Source organism: Canis aureus, chromosome 22, assembly GCF_053574225.1.
Source record: "Canis aureus isolate CA01 chromosome 22, VMU_Caureus_v.1.0, whole genome shotgun sequence".
NCBI classification, from domain to species: Eukaryota; Metazoa; Chordata; class Mammalia; order Carnivora; family Canidae; genus Canis; species Canis aureus.
Genome location: NC_135632.1, coordinates 9935198 through 9953549, shown reverse-complemented (window position 1 = coordinate 9953549; position 18352 = coordinate 9935198). Strand labels below are relative to the sequence as shown.

At 34.4% G+C, this 18352-nt stretch overlaps 1 pseudogene; it reads left to right on the top strand.

Annotated features, from left to right (window-relative positions):
• The first annotated feature begins 10460 nt into the window (after window positions 1-10460).
• Window positions 10461-11857, top strand: LOC144293747 (dnaJ homolog subfamily A member 1 pseudogene; annotated as a pseudogene).
• Window positions 11858-18352: the final 6495 nt, after the last annotated feature.

The following is an 18352-nucleotide window of genomic DNA, read 5'->3' as shown; positions in this document are numbered from 1 at the left end:
GTCAGACACTCAGCCGGTCAACCAAGTGAGCCACCCAGTTGCCCCTGAGATCACTTTTAGTCTATTAGCTGACTTATTTTTCATTCTTTTGCCCTGACTGATTGCCATTTCCACTTGAAATTAGTAAAACATTCACTTTGTGCCTTAAAACATTTAAGAAGGAATTACTAAAACTGTGACTTAAAAGATCTCCTGGTTGTTGTAATCTTTCCAGAATTAACAAACATTAGTCATGTAAATAAAATAAGTAGTGGCCAAATATGTTGGTTAAAGCTATATACCTAATGAAATGGGATGACAATATAGTACCCTGCCTATTTATATTTTCACATTCTTTTGGGCTAAAAATTCACACCCAAGAGAAATTCACAACTTGTCTCTCAATAGTTTCCACTTTTCATATTGGCGTTTGGGACTCTCTTATAAGACTAGAAATGAAGCTGTCCATGCTAGGTTAGAAAAGAGAGAATCTGAACTTAAACTTGTGGTTTCTTAGCACAATCAAGTCTAAAAATGTGCATTACGATATTGTTTTAATTATCATGTATGTTTCTTTTTATCTTGGGTCTCCGGGACTGAACATTCACTTCTAGAAAGGAACATCGTACATTTTTAAATTTATGTCAACCTATACTGGATTTGAGAGATACCCTAAATAAAGGAGAAAAAAAGAAAGGAGAAATATCTAAAAAGAAAAAAGAGGCATGTGTATCCAGTAACTAGATAGATTCTCAAAGCTTGTACCTGTGTGGTAGTCTTGAACTAACATCGTGACGTGATATTCTCTGCTTAATTCACAATATATGTTTTCTAGTTAAAAAAAAATCTATCTAATTAAAAGTAGGTAGATGAACCCTAAAGGAATCTATACCTTACTTAATAGAAGGAATATTATTTTCGTTTTGCTTTCCAAAGTTTCTTTTGAATACAGAGTTTTAAAATAATATGTAATACATTCACCACCCAGTTATCCTTAGTGCTTATATTAACTTTAAATAATAAAAAGCTTAAAGTCCGCTTTCTCATTTTTGAATTTTACATATGATTACATTTAAGTTAATCTTCTTTATTTGTTTTCCTTTTATAAAAAGGTACTCTGTTACCTCTGTCGGATTACATTAGAGGATTTCAGTGACATTCTTGTACTAGAGAAACTACAAACACTTCTACAGGCTATGTATTTATGCAGCCACAATGGGTATAATCCTATTTTTATGAAGAATGAATAGAATTGACTTAAAAATAGAAATAGCTTCCTGAAATCACCTACATTCTATTTAGCCCAATTTAAAAAAAAAATAACTTAAAAGCTTGTTGCAAACATTTAAATCAGATAAGTCAGCACAATCCCTTGCCAAAGGTCAAAAAGATTGCAGTAAAAATCCAAACAGAATATCAATTGGTGCCTGACAAGGCAAAGGAAGTGGACGATTCAAATACATTTCTTTTTGAATACACATTTGCTCATCTTTGCTCAAGGGTCAAAACAGAATTATTCTGGAATAGAAATGGTGACTGTATGACCTGTTGTTTAACGAGTGTTTCTAAACTGGTTTATAATTACCAAATTAATCTCAGAATATATTAAAAACCTATTTGCACAAGCTATGTACAAGTAAAAAAAGGAGCAGAGCACTTTACCTGCATCGATACAAAGCATTGCATGACAAGTATTTGTTTTTGTAGTTATTGTGGCTTTGGGAACAAGTAAATATAAACAGCAGGAAACAAAAATACAGAGGCAGTGCAACTGGAGGTTGTCAGGGAGCAGTATGGTGGCGTGAGGAGCCGAATTCGGCTTGAAATAAGCTTTGTTTCAGTATGCGAAAGAGGCTTTGGCGCTGTATCAGACCTCTGGGGCAACCGCTCAGCAGGATGGGGATTATCCAGCGGTTTACTATAGTCTGTGCTTCCCAATTCATAGAAAACTTGCCTCCCTGTCATACTCTTACATTAACTCACTTTTCCATCTTTTTTTTTTCTTTCTGGGATTTTAGGTCTTTTGGCTAAAAAGAGTAGCGGATGTTAATTCAGAATCTAAAAAGTATTTAATGAACATAATTGAGAAGGTACCAAACATTTGACATCTATAGATAGTAAGCATAGCATGGGTAATTTTGCACACTGAGGAATTCATTATCTGAAATTGATGTTTCTTTGTCATTGGTGGCCCTACCAAAAATGTCCTGAGCACAGATTCACTGTATTTTAATACAACTGCCACTCACTCATAATAAAGTTCCAAATGTATTTCTATTCTAACAATGAAATGAATACTTTTCTTTCTTTCTTTTTCTCTTTCTTTCTTTCTCTCTGTGTCTTCTTTCTTTCTTTTCTTTCTTTCTTTCTTTCTTTCTTTCTTTCTTTCTTTCTTTCTTTCTTTCTTTTTATTTTTAGGCTTGACGGGGTTAATTCCATTTAGCTGTGAGAAGACTACGCTCTGGTGGAAACCCCATGGTTATTCCAAACGCATGACCATCAAAGAACCAGATTAGCTGAGTGAGGAGGGAAAGGAAACTGTGCCCTTCCTGTCTCTTAATAAAGCTAAGATTACAGAAGTATTTAATAACCATTGTGGGTTTTAATAGGAAATTGTATGAACACTTTTGGTAATTCGCTCAATCTATGGTTACCATTGAAGATTGTTTTTGTTTAAGCTAGCTTAGATATCTAGAAAATGTTGTAAAACTAGGATCCTATTACGCATAGCACTGCTAAGTAATCAACTATAAAGACATTAAAAGTTCTTTTCGGATATCTCATTTGCACTGAGAAGAGTGAGTTGCACCACGGCTAAAGAAACAACAGCAATTGTTTTATACGCACTGAGAAGGCAATAAAATGTGGATTCCTTATGTAGGTCCAAATGTAGCAGCTGGATTTGGCTTTATGAACCATGAAAAATAGTTCCCATCTGGAAGTTGATGTTGAATAAAGATGCAACAGTAAGACAGCATTTTACATGAAACATTTTATACATGTCTAGCACAATTGTTTGGAATTTCCAGTTATAATTAGAAAATAATAACTGAGAATCAATGAGTGTGGTATCAAATACCCAAAACTCTCTTAATCTTGGAGAGATTGTTTTGCTCATTAAAAACAAACTAGGAGACAGCGAAATTAATATAAAATTCTCTGAATAAATAATTAATACTTTAATAATTGCATGGATACAATTATTAGATACAATTAATAATTGTATCTATGCAATTATAGTCACTTATTCTGAAGTTTAAAATTTCATTGGCAATAATGGCAAATTCTTAGTTATTGGAAAATGTATGGTAATGCGTTCAATCCACTCCTTCATTCTACAGCCTATTATAAAATGTTAGTTGTGTTTTTGAATAAATTTTTGTCAAACATTCCATGTAACTAGTATTTGAAGTCACAGATATGAACTGGACCTGCTAAGGTTATTGTACTATCCCCTAGCTTTTGAGGAAAACTATTCTCAAATAAAAAATAAACATAGAACCATAAATCCAATTTTATAAGATTGGGATAATGCTTGTCAGCATGTTCCAATCTCCCTCTGAATTTATTATGTAAATTGATCAAAATTATTGCTTACTGCCAACTCTTTAATAGATATTTTGCATTTAGCAAGGACAGACATAATTTGCCCCCTTTCTGCAGTTGTTTCTGCCCTATTAAAATTGAGAGAATGAGATGATAAGAATGTTCCCAATATTTATAGGCTATAATGCATCATTTTATATATGTGAATCCAACTATATAAGATTTAAATTCAAAGATACTATTTTTTCCATTTTGTCTGTTGGTCCTTTAAAACAGATGAAGATGTTATTAGTAATCTCAGTCTTTTCTTTTAAATATAAACTTTTTGAGTTACCTAACTATTCTAGACAAAACAAAGCCTGCTTTAGTATATCTGCAAATTTAAAAGAAAAATTGTAGCATATTTTGAAGTTCGTTGAAAATGCAATAAAGGGAAAGGGTAGAAGATGCAAATAGAAGGGGTAAATCTATTAAAATTTATTAAAACTTGACAAAATTTACTAGATAATATTATCCTAACCTTTCTGGTTTTTTTAATGCTTATTTCTAAATTCATCTACAAAAAAAAAAAAAAAAAAAAGAAAAAAGAAAAAGAAAAGAATTGATGTGTGTAGGGGCACCTGGATGGTTCAGTTGGTAAAGCATGTGACTGTTGATCTTGGGTTCATGAATTCCAGCCCCATATCAGGTGTAGAGCTTACTTAAAAATATTTTTTAGGGATCCCTGGGTGGTGCAGCAGTTTGGCACCTGCCTTTGGCCCGGGGCACGATCCTGGAGACCCGGGATCGAATCCCACATCGGGCTCCCGATGCATGGAGCCTGCTTCTCATCGGGCTCCCGATGCATAGCCTGCCTATGTCTCTGCCTCTCTCTCTCTCTCTCTCTCTCTCTTTCTCTCTCTGTGTGACTATCATAAATAAATAAAAATTTTTTTAATTAAAAAAATATTTTTTAAAAAGTTTGATCTGTTTTGAGTTCTACCTATGTGAAATAAAAACCAAACTATCAGAGACTACACTATATTCTATGTTGATACCTAGCCAACATACTGATTGTTAGACTGCTTTCTGCTAAGTCCAAAACTCTACAGCTTAAAATTTTTAAATCACAAATTATCTCAGACTCTTTAAACACTGTATGATTAAAATTTGAAAGATAAATAAATGTCAGTCATTTTGAGAAATATTTCTTATTTCCCAAATGAATTAAGCATGAATTCTTTTTAAAAATGGAAAGACAATCATTTTTCCAATTATTTTTATCCAGTTATTTAATTTTTAGAGGTGGGTATGGGCAGAGGGAGAGGAAAGAGAGAGAGTCTCAAGCAGACTCCATACCCCAACATGGGGCTCAACCTCACAACCCTGAGATCATGACCTGAGCCAAAATCAAGAGTCGGATACTTAACCAGCTGAGCTACACAGGTGCCTCTCCAATTATTTCTAAACAATCCTTCTTTCTAGAATCACCTTACCCATTCCTTTACAGAGATGGGCCAAAAGTTTTATACCCAGTGTTTTATCTCCAAACCCATCTTGAAGATGCAGCTGAAATTGAACTATTCCATAAAGCCCTTCTTGATTCCTCCATTGCAGTTCCTTTCACTTTTAAATTTGCAGAACTGAAAAAAAAATTAACTTGCAGAACTGGGCTCAACTCAATAATATGTTGGTCAACTATATACATGTATGTATATATGTGGTATTTTTATACATATATGTCTATATATGCATATATATTACATATGTAGTTTTGACTTTGTATTTATAATCTTCTACTCTTTAGATGGTAATGTGAATAAATTTTGTAACTGCATCATAAATTCTTTAAAAGCAAACACAACATTTTTCACAATTTAATAGCTCATTATTCACAGCTTTATATACGATAGGCACACAATAAATATTTGTTACTTCCCTATCCTTGACAAAGCATTGCTTCAGAGATTCTCAACTAGGGGTGGTTTTGCTCCTCAGTGGACATTTGGCAATGTTGGGAGACATATATCACTTCTTACAATGGAGGGTGGTGTGTGTGGAGGAATGGGAGATGCTACTAGCATCAAGGGGAAGTAGCTAGGGATCTACTCAACAGGATCACCCACTTGCCTTCCTGTTGTACTCTTACATAAACTCACTAGGTATTCCTTTCTATCTATTTTTTTCCTTCCTGGATTTTAGGTTGCTTGGCAAAAAAGAGTGGACCCCATGGGCATCCCGGGTGGCTCAGCGGTTTAGCACTGTCTTCAGCCCAGGGAGTGATCCTGGAGACCCAGGATTGAGTCCCATGTCGGGACTGCTTCTCCCTCTGCCTGTGTCTCTGCCTCTCTCTCTCTCTGTGTCTCTCATGAATAAATAAATTGAAAAAAAAATAAAAAAACAAAAAAGAGTGGACCCCAAGGCAACAAAAAACCATACAGCCCAAAGATTCAAGAGTGTCAACATTGAGAAACATTGCATTACATCAAATCCCATAGTCACATGATTAAAAATCCAAAAGGGATCCCTGGGTGGCGTAGCGGTTTGGCGCCTGCCTTTGGCCCAGGGCGCGATCCTGGAGACCCGGGATCGAATCCCACATCGGGCTTCCGGTGCATGGAGCCTGCTTCTCCCTCTGCCTATGTCTCTGCCTCTCTCTCTTTCTCTCTCTGTGACTATCATAAATAAATAAAAATTAAAAAAAAAAAAAAAGATTCTATAGTTGTAAAACAAAATCTTTTGAAAAATTTAACTATTGTGTAAAATTGGTTCTTTGTGAAAAATTTTATGAAATTTACCTGGAATGTGAAATGTTAGGAATTTTTTCATGTAGAAATTATATTATCTTTTTTTCCTTAGTATTTATTTAACGAGCATACATTTTCTTTTATAGATTTTACCATTTTCCCAAGTAGGTTTTTTTTCTTTTTTGGTCAAAAAGCGGAGATCCAGGAAGAAAAAAAAGTAGAGAAATCATGTTTCACATAGGCAGAAGACAAATAAAAATTGAGGCAGTGTCTTGACTTTTTTGTCTTTGAGGAACATGATGGATTGTTTGTTGTTTTGTGACACACTGCAACAAGAAGTGAGGGAGGGAAGGGGTCCTAACAGTGTTCACTTCTTTGTGAATATGGGAGTATTATGTATTTTTTTCAATATTTCATGGTCTCTTCTAATTTGAGAGGTCAAACACCAGGAATCAGTTTCTAAGTTTATCACTTAACTACCTTTCTATCTCAGCTTTTGGAATACCTCTCGTATTGCCATAAATGTAGTTACAGAGAAATTTTAGTAATGGTAACTTCTTTTTTTTTAATTTATTTTATTTTATTTTTTTTTAGTAGTGGTAACTTCTTACCAAAAGCCTGGTACAAATTCTAGCCAGTGTTAACATTTAAAATATATCCTCAGATTTTTTTCTTAGAAATTCTAATAATTTGTGAAAGCTGTGGTTTAGTGAACTTAGTATATGATTTGCATTGTACAGTAGTTTTAAATTCCTAGATCTATTTTGCACTCTAGAAACATCAATATGTAGTTTCTTGGAGCTCAAACTCTTAGAAACGTATCTTAAAATTCAAGGCAATAGACTTACTCCGTATTGAAGCATATTTTGGTTATTAGATACTGTCAACAACAACAAAAAAACACCATATATATCCTGTTCCACAGTACCATGATTTCCAAAAATAACTTCAGTTTCTGAGAAGCAATCTCAAAAGCCATAATGCAAGAGATCTATTTATTTAGACCCCAAACTTTTGTAAGAAATGTCCACATCTATTTCTAAATGTTCAATGTTCTTAGTTCAGCTGTCATGAATTCTCTCTTTTTAGTTTTTCTTTCTTTTCTTTCTACTTTTCTTTCTCTCGTCTTTCTTTCTTTTTTTCTTTCTTTCTAGAAATTTTCTCTGGAATTCATTATGCTTACAAACACCCACTCACACTTGGAAAAGTAAAATATTTTTGCAAAATTCTTCGAATAATTTATTTGCCCCCTTCTCCAGTATAATTCGATGTATTCTACAAATGCACATTAGGTTGTCTTTAAAAATATTTGTCTCCATTTTGAGCTTACTTTAAAAGGGAATGGCCAATGAATAACTGAAGTGCTGCTTTGAAGTATGGTGGCTATCATTTATCATTTTAGTTGGAGAATGAGACTACTGTTGAATTATAAAAAGTAATCCCTTATTGCTCATACACATGGAAATGACTCACTATTTTGCAAATCATCTGTCTTGCTCCTAGTGAGTCTGGTTTGGCCCAGTCGAACAAAAATGTGAGTGCAGAAAAATAATGTGGACATTGTGCCCAATGGTATCAGACTTTCAAAAAGAGTCAGCAATTAGCCTGTAGATACAAAAAGAGGCAGAGAGTATTTAGAATTATGGAGCTAGGTGGAGGAGAGAGATAACAGATAAATATGGTTCCATTAAGTCATTTAAAGACAAGTAGAGAAAAGATATAGGTAATATAAATTAAGCTAACTCCTGTTTTTATTACCTGTGGGAACTTCCTGCTGCCTAATTGTCTTTTTTTTCTTCACATGTATAACTCTCTAACCACACTGTGAATTCTTGAGGGTAGAGATTGTTTTTCATTCTTTATGTTCCCTGGACTGACTCATCTGAAGTAGCCAGTACATTCATTAGACTATATGAAAAAAACTGAAATACAGTGGTTTTGAAAATCATCACTGAAGTTTAAAAAATATTGTGTTTTCAAAGCTACAGAACAGTATGGAAATAGTGTAACGAACATGCATGTAGCCAACCTGTGCATGTAAGAGAGGTGGACAGTTTGCCATTTGCTTCAAATCATTTTTAAAAATCCTTGATTTTTAAAAAAGATTTTATTGATTTATTTGAAAGAGAGAAAGTATGCCAGAACACAAGCAGCGGGGAGAGTCACAGGGGAGAGGTGGAGGGAAGAGACAGACGCAGACTCCCTACTAAGCAGGGAGTCTGATGTAGGGCTCCATTCCAGGACCTTGGAACCAGGACCTGAGTCGAAGGCAGATGCTTAACCGCCTGAGCCACCCAAGTACCCTTTTAAAAGTACTTAAAATTTTTGGGATGCCTGGTTAGTTCAGTCAGTGAGGCATGCAACTCTTGATCTCAGGTTGTGAGTTCGAGCCCTGTGTCGGACGGAGAGATTATTTAAAAACAAAATCTTGAAATAAGTCAATATAAGTAGTTAAACTTCCTTTATTTTCTCCAATCTCCTTTGCCTCCATAGGCAATCACTGTCCTGATATTGGTATGTACACTTCCTTTTCATATTTTTAAATACATTTCAAGATATAATCTAAAAGAGTGTATTGTTTTCATGCTTAACATTTACATAAATATATTGTACTCTATGTATCCTGTATCTGGTTTTAAATTTGCATCTGAATCTACATCTAAATTTAAAGTGTATCAAATACTATCTCACTGTACTTTTAATTTATATTTGCATTTCTCTGATTTCTAGTAAGACTGAGCAAAGTAATATAGGTTGATCTGCCTTGTGAAGTTTTTCTTCGGTGAACTGCTTATTCATATCCTTTGTCTATTTTTCAACCAAAGAACCCCAGAGTTATATATATTGTCTATATCCTCTTCTTATTTGATTTCTCTATACATGTTTATAGTGCCTTTGCTGTACAGGTATTTTAATTTTAAAGCAGACACATTTATTAATTTTTTCTGATATATTTTTATTTTACTTAAACTTTGCATATCATGAGAGGTCATACAGGTCATAAAATTTTTGACATATTTTCTTTTTTCATGCAACGTGTGCATTTAAGTCTTTTCTGTCTGTAATTTATTTTGGTGTATCGAGTGCTTTCGAGATCTTATTTTACTTTATCCTATATGAATAACCAATGTCCCTGGCCCTTTTCTTGAGGAGAATATGCTTTATTTATCGCACTGTAATGTCACATGCCAAATTCCCATATATGTGTGGGGTTGTGTCTGGCTTCTCAGTCCCATTTCACTATCTATTGATTGTATACAAAGCCACATCATTTTAATTAATGTATTATTATATTATGTCTCAATATGTACTGGAGCAAGTTCTACCTTTTTGTATTGGCCATTCTTGGCCATTTTCTCTTTCATATGAATATTAGGATAAACCTATTAAATTAAAACTTGTTAGTATTTTAATCGGATTTGCATTGAATCTATAAATCAATAATGGAGAAAATTGCATCTTTATGCTATTGAGTCTTTTAACTCTGAACATTATATATCACTCCAGTTTTTAAAGCCTTCTTTATGTCCTTACTTAAAATTTGATGATTTTTTGTAGCCTCATCTTGATAGATTTATTTCTAACAACTTTATTGATTATACTGGTATTCTTAATGGGATTTTTTCCTAGTGTAGAATAGATAAGGGTTACAAAGTCTGGATTCTGGATCCAAGAGCTTGAGTTTAAATCCTAGCTCTACCACATATTAAGTGTGTCTCAATTTACTTACCTCTAATTTGGGAAGAATTAGCAGCACTACTTCGGTAGGGTTGTTGTGAAGAGTGATTGAGGTAATACATGTCTAGAATATAGTACTTACTATACTTGATTTATTAGCACTACTCCAACTCCTGTTATATCTACTGATAGTTTTTGCTACTGTAACGTATATCATTCATTTGTGTATGTTGGTCTGTAGCTACTCTTGCATTTTCTTGTTAGAAAATCATTATCACACATGAATAATGACTAACAAGTGTAAAAATTCTTACACTTCTTTCTTCTTGTCTTACTGTGTTAGCGCTAATCTAATGCTGCATATAAGCGTATTGCACATTTTTCTTTTTATTTATTTATTTTTATATTGCACATTTTTAATGAACCAAATTGGACATTTAAAGGACATTTATGGCGGAACTTTCCAGAACGCTCGGTGAGATGCGGAGGAGCGGCGGCTGCCCGAGCTGCGCCCGCAACACGCTCCTTCCAGCTCCCCCACACGGGCTTCGGCCCTCTCACCGGCTGTAGAAAATGGTGAAAGAAACCACTTACTATGATGTTTTGGGGGTCAAACCCAATGCCACCCAGGAGGAATTGAAAAAGGCTTACAGTAAACTGGCCTTGAAGTACCACCCTGATAAGAATCCAAATGAAGGAGAGAAGTTTAAACAGATTTCTCAAGCTTATGAAGTGCTCTCTGATGCAAAGAAAAGGGAATTATATGACAAAGGAGGAGAACAGGCAATTAAAGAAGGTGGAGCTGGTGGTGGTTTTGGCCCCCATGGACATCTTTGATATGTTTTTTTGGAGGAGGAGGCAGGATGCAGAGAGAACGGAGAGGTAAAAATGTTGTACATCAGCTCTCAGTAACCTTAGAAGATCTCTATAATGGCGCAACAAGAAAACTAGCTCTGCAAAAGAATGTGATTTGCGATAAATGTGAAGGCCGAGGTGGTAAGAAAGGAGCAGTCGAATGTTCCCAATTGCCGAGGTACTGGAATGCAAATAAGAATTCATCAGATAGGACCTGGAATGGTTCAGCAAATTCAATCTGTGTGCATGGAGTGCCAGGGCCATGGGGAACGGATCAGTCCTAAAGATAGATGTAAAAGCTGCAACGGAAGGAAGATAGTTCGAGAGAAGAAGATTCTAGAAGTGCATATTGACAAAGGCATGAAAGATGGCCAGAAGATAACATTCCATGGTGAGGGAGACCAAGAACCAGGACTGGAACCAGGAGATATTATCATTGTTTTAGATCAGAAGGACCATGATGTTTTTACTCGATGAGGAGAAGATCTTTTCATGTGTATGGATATACAGCTGGTTGAAGCCCTGTGTGGCTTTCAAAAGCCAGTATCTACTCTTGACAACCGAACCATCGTCATCACCTCTCATCCAGGTCAGATTGTCAAGCATGGGGATATCAAGTGTGTGCTAAATGAAGGCATGCCAATGTATCGTAGACCATATGAGAAGGGTCGCCTAATCATCGAATTTAAGGTAAACTTCCCCGAGAACGGCTTTTTCTCTCCTGAAAAACTTTCTTTGCTGGAAAAACTCCTACCTGAGAGGAAGGAAGTAGAAGAGACTGATGAAATGGACCAGGTAGAACTTGTGGACTTTGATCCCAATCAGGAGAGAGGGCTCCATTACAATGGGGAAGCATATGAGGATGATGAACATCATCCTAGGGGTGGTGTTCAGTGTCAGACCTCTTAACGGGGCCGGTGAATAACACTGCTGCTGGCATTTTATATGCAGTAGTGGATGAGTGAAGGACTATAATCATAGCTCACTACTTGCTATTGTTTTTGTTTTAATATTCAACTATAGTAGTGTTTTAAAAGTTAAATGAAGAATAAACTCAAATATAAAAGCTCAAAAAAAAATAAAAGGACATTTATGTGAATTTCTTTTTACCAGTGGTTAATTACATAATAGTTTTACCCTACTCTTTCTGCTTATTTTGGGTATTTTGCAAAAAAAAAAAAAAAAAAAAAAAAAAAAGCAAAGTAAAGCATAGAAACACATATCAAGCTTTTCCCTCTGCCTATTATGTTATTTTCTGTCACATTCATCTCCTGAAATCCTACCCATCTGCAAGACCCAATCTGAATGCTTCTTTCTCTATGAAATATGTGGCTTCTTCTAGCTAGAGGTAACATCTCCAGTTCTCTATCCCTTAGTGCTTCATCAGAATCAGAACCTCTCTTATTTGTACTCTTGCTTACATTGTGGTTATAAATTTTATTTATTTATATTATTTTATTATTGTTCCTACTCAGATCCTAAGATTTCTGAGGTCAAGATCAGTATCTGTTTTGTTTTGAATTTTCTTTCCTGCTACTACTAGCAAAATTCATATGCAACAAGTAGCAAATAAATAAATGAAGGAATAAATAATATCTGGACCTTAATATCAAACCTTTCTAAAGCTCATTAAGGAATAAGTATAAAAGCAGAAACACATCTTTATTCTTTTGTGATAGTTCGCTATATTTTTTTAAAAGCAGTGTGTGGCAATGAGTATACAGACTTATAATTAATATTCTGAAAAAAAGTAAGAATTTGACCACTACTGTGATTTTTGATTAATTAACTCTACTAGAACATGTGACACAATAGAAAGGCAGTAGAAAATATCCTCATGGGGACAACCAGGATGCACAAATAAATATCATTCATCTCTATTTGGTAGAAAATTTAATAATGTATTAGCTTTATTCTCACCAGCTTAACCCATGCCATTTTAAGAGTAGTCTTTGAAGAAATAGTTTTTAAGAAGTAAGCTGACTCAGACTTTTGTGAATATGCCATTTGGATTCTTTTTCTTAGTTTTTGATAGTATGTTTCTTCTTTTTAAACTAAAAGAGCAAGTCTCTAATGGAAAATACATTGTAGTGCTCCTTATCACTAACCACAGTCTTCGAGTTCGCCACAGTTGCTTCATTTTATGTGGATTTTGCCCCTTTGGAATCTCAGTTCGTAGTATCTAGACCAGTTTGTCATGGCAAATAGAAAATGTCTGGCATAAGTGGCAGACTGTTTTCTGTTAGAGGAGAAATAGAACCCAAGGTTTTTATCCATGAATCACACAGAAGCTTTATTTTTAAAAAAAGTACTAAAGCTGTAAATAAAAAATGTCTTATACGTAATCTCTCAAATTCTTCATTTATGCCATCCCTGAGATCAGAACTTGATCTCAACTTTATTTCTCAAAATATATCTGCAGAAGTCTGCAGAAACCTGCAGTCCAGCATCTGCTCCTGGAGGCCAGGCTTCCAGCTTGCATTGACTTTCAGGATCTTCCTTCAGGCAAACACCTGGAGGCAATCATCTGCAGATGCCAGTCTGCAAGCAGATGTATATGGGTAGGACAGCAGCACTTTTTGCCATTAGAACAGCTGGGAGGAAAGGAAAATAAATGTGTTCTGCTTTCCTTTGTGTCATATAAAACTCCCTTAGAGCATTCTCACCTGGAACCCATTTTCCTTCTCTTCTGGTCTTGGCTTGTTTTGTTGGGGAAAGAAACTTGCCTCACTTATCCTTCCAGGTTAAGAGGAAGTTTGTTCTTCCTTGACATTAGTCACCTTGGTTGAGAATGTTGCTCAGCAAGCATTCTTATATTTGCCTAAAATATTCTTTTTTCCAAAAAGTGAGCTTCTTGAAGGGATTACCTCTGACTCTGCAATTGCTCCACTGTATGGTGCCTAGTACAAGTTAAGTACATAGGCACACTCATAAATAATTATGACTTCTAATTTATATCTCAGGTGCAGCTGAAAACTCACTGTATATAATTTTATTTATCATTTAAAAAATATATCCTTGGGGTGCCTGGTTGGCTCTGCCAGTGGAGTCTGTGACTATTGATCTCAGGATTGTGAGGCCAAGCCCTGTGTTGGGTATAAGGATTACTTAAGAAATGTATATATACGTATACACACACATATAAATTTATATATATGTGCACATATATATTTTTTCAAATTTGGTCTACTGATGAGATTCAGTTTGGAAAAGTTATATAATTAGATATTAATTTTGGGAAATATATTAAATTTTCTTGATTTTAACATTCTTAATCAAGGTAATATATTGGCTGAATAAAAAAATATTCAAATAATAAAGAACACACAATCAAAAAAAAAAATACCTGTCTTCTGTCCCACCCTTTTCTGCCTTCAATTTCCAGAGGCAACATTTTTAAGTGCTTCTGTTTAGATTCTTCTGTTATTCAGCTCCGTGAGTACCAAATAATATGCAGATACCTCTAATTTCTTTATTTACCAACTTAAGACATCAATTGTCTTTCCATTATGATAGATGAAAAGTAGCACATGCCAACCCTATCTCTCTTTCTAGCCCAATTTTATTATTTTTAATTCTTCTTAACATTCCTATAATGGTGTTTTAAGGATATATACATTTTTTTTCCCTCGGGGAAATACTTAGAAGCAGAATTGCTAGGTCTTATGATATTATTGATTATTATTACATACTTATAATAAATAAGTGGAATATGATTCAACCTTTAAAAGAAAGGAAATTCTTCCAAAGAAGACATATAATTGGCCAACAGAGATATGAGAAGGTGCTCATCATCACTAATCATCAAATAAACACAAAACCACAATGAAATATTACCTCACATCCATTGGGATGACTGTTATCAAAAAGACAAGAGATAATAAGTGTTGGCATGGGTGTGGAGAAAAGAGAACCCTTGCACATTGTTGGTGGGAGTGTACATAGGTGCAGCTATTGTTAAAAAGTATAGAGGTCCATCAGAAAACTAAAAGTAGAACTATCATATGATCCAGTACCTCCTCTTCTGTGTATACGCCCAATGGAAATGAAATCAGTACCTTGAAGAGATATCTGTGCTCCCATGTTTTCTTGTAGCATTAGTCATAAGAGCCAATATATAGAAATAGAAATAACTGAAGTCTTTCAACAGATGAATTGATAAAGAAATGTATATACATATATACTCACATATAAATTTATATATATGTGCACATATATAAAATTATACACACACATACATATATATATAAATGAATACTATTTAGCCTTGAAAAAGGAGATTCTGTTTTTTGCAACAACATGCATGAACCTGGAGAATATTGTTCTTAGTGAAATAAGCCAGACACAGAAAGAAAAAAAATGCATGGTTTTGTTGATATGTGGAATCTAAAAAAGTCAAATACATAGGTGCAGAGAATAGAATGGTGATTATTAGTGGTGGGAAGTTTGGGGAATTGGAGATTGGTCAAAGGATACACAGTTATATAGGATGAATAAATAACCCTAGAGATCTAATGTATAGCATGATGACTATAGTTAATAATAGTTATAGTTAATCATAATAACTCTGGCTTTAGGAAATTTGCTGAGAGGAGATTTTGGGTACCCTGATCACACACACAAAAAAGTAACTGAGGAGAAGATACGTTAATTAGGTTGACTGTAGTAATCACTTTGCTGTATATACATGTATATCAAATCATCATGTACATCTTAAGTATATACATTTTTTATTAAAAAGCTAAAAATGAAAGAAAAAGTTATCCCTATTAAAAAAGATGGGAGAAAATCCTCCTTTTTTTTTTTTTTTTTAAGATGAAAGAGAATTCTGACACGTGTTATGTGGTTGAAGTTTTAGGACATTATGCTAAGTAAAAAAAGCCAGTTACAAAAAGACATATACTGTGTGATTTTGCTTATATAAGATTTCTGGAGTAGTCAAACTCATAGAAATAGAATAGAAAATAAATGGCAGAGGGGCATACGGGGAGTTGTTTATTGAGTAGAGTCTCAGTTTTGCAAATGAAAAGTGATCTGGAAATAGAGCGTACAGCAATGTGAATATACTTAACACTATTGAACTGTACATTTAAAAATGATTAAGATGGTAAATTTTATACTATTTTTATTTTAGCATAATTTTTACAATAGTATAACGATACCATAGCTGTTACCAGAAAAGCCAAGAATATTAAATGTGTAAAGTGTGAAATTAAATTCTTCACTGTTCCTATACCTGAGAGGTAACCATTTTAAACAGTTTGAAAATTTTTCTCTTGTTCTAAATTAAAGAGGCATAAAAGAGTTATCAATGATAAAGAAGGTGAATCTCTCCTTTAAGGAATCACTATAATGGCTACCCTACCATCTGAATTTAGACACATTCAATATTTGATATGTAGTGTCATTTTTCTAGGTAACATTACATAGCTCTTTTTTAAGAAAAGGACGAACGACTATTTCTTAGTATCCAGTATATCCTAGGCATCATATCAGTTTCTCTATAAATCCCTGTTTCTTCATAAATCTCTTTGTTTCTCCACAGGGTTATGGGTTGACCCTTTAAAATGCTTCTGTAAAAGCTGGTCCATGTCTTTATCATGACACTTAACACACTCTTGAGGCATGGGTTGTGTTGTGTCCACTGTTGTTGGAACATGACATATATTTAGGCAATATTTGTTGAATAGGAGAATATTACTATTCTCATTTTAAAACTTGTGACACTCAGTTTCAAAGGGGTTAGGCAAGAACGGAGAGCTAGTAAATGAGAGAACTATTATTTAAATTAAATATATGATTTTCCTTTTTCAAATTCCAGCTTGTGTCTCTAATTTTCTGCTAACAAGAAGGTTCCTATGCTGAGAAGCTAGTCTAGAGTTGTGGGCCATTGCTACTAAATGAAGTAGTGAATATAGAATTAGGTACTCTGCTCAGTGGATTCAGAGGCAAAATTAAGTCTGACATGTATGATGATAACAGTTGGCATTTGCAATAACTTTATGTGGCATTATATACTCATTAATTAGTCTACATAATACTTCATTATGTGAGTCTTCATTACTGAATTTTAAGTACCTAAGAAACAACACTGAATTAGCAATTAAACTAAGCCACATGAATAAACAGACACAGTATAGCATTCTATGAAGTCAAAATGAACATTCATGTTCTTAGAAGAACTCAGAAATTAGGCCTGTCTTCATATTATGAAGAAACGATTCTTTTCCCTCTTCTCTAGAGCAACATTTCTCATGAAGTAGATAGAGAATTCAATGAAGAACTCAAGTTAATGGATTTTTAAATTTTATTTCAGTTAAGTAATTAATTTTTAAATGTTTATTTCTGACGTGAGGTTAGAGTAGTTATTCACAACTTTATTTTCCAACTTTTTTCCACATAGAATTTCCATTTCCTGGCTATGAGAAAAAAAATAGAATAAAATTTCAAATTATACATTCCTTAATTGTAATGAAATTGAATTTCAGGTTGAAAATAAATGCAACCAAGACAGATATTTACCTCAATACAAATAAGTAGAAAAAAATGAAAAAAAATTAGAGACTTGGAGAATAGAAACTGTACTTTAAAAATAAAATTTTGACAGAATGCATATGATGTAGTGAATCTTTTTATCTCACTTTTCACAGGGGAAGTGAATGGGAGGCAAACTTTGGAATAGATATTTACTGTGTTTCAGAAAAAAAGATGTCTGTTAAAACCAGCATGTTCCAGTTAAAATGGGATTTTGGAAAGAGAGTAGACTATTCTACATGGTTTCTTTCCCCCTATAACAAAGGAACCCCAGGAGGCAATTAAGCCCAGGGCTAGAGCCTTAAGGTAATGACACAAACAACAATGGCAGGCGAATGGGATTTTCTTCTGTGAATTCCGATTTTCTCAGGGCTTTCCAGAAGCAATATCTTTGGAAATATGGAGAAGCTGAGTCTTGCTTCTTCTGTCTGGGGTTAGAAAGAGAGAGACACGTGACTGACGTTGTGCAGGGCTCTGCCACAGTGAGGATGCTCTCTCTTTGTTCCCTTCCTCAGATGAGGCAGAGTTTTATTATTACTTTTTAAGTATTTCATTTAAATTCAATTTGCCAACATATAGTGTAACACCCTGTGCTCATCCCATCAAGGGGGCAGAATTATTTTTAAGTGGTTGAAACTAAAATGCATGTTTGTAGTTCAAAAACCCTAACTATGAATAGTGACTACCCTTTAACAGATATAAAAATTCTAGCTATTGGCTAGGTAGGAGATATCCAGGAAGTATCAGGACCTTGTCTGAAGTGTGGCTGGTACAGTGTCACTTCAGATCTTGAAGCAAGAGAACATTTGCCCTATGGAGGAAATAGGTTCATTAGCAGTCCCTAAGGAGTGCACATTGCTAAGTGAGGGTGGGCGGTGCTAAAGATCACCCAGATGGCCTGGAAATAATAGATCTCTTCTTGGTGTCTGACTCCAGCTTGAGGTAGATGAAAAGATGTAACTCTGGCTTTAGGGACTCGGCAAGTGACAATTTGGCTATTAATATTACTCATGAAGTGGGAAGCATAGACAAGC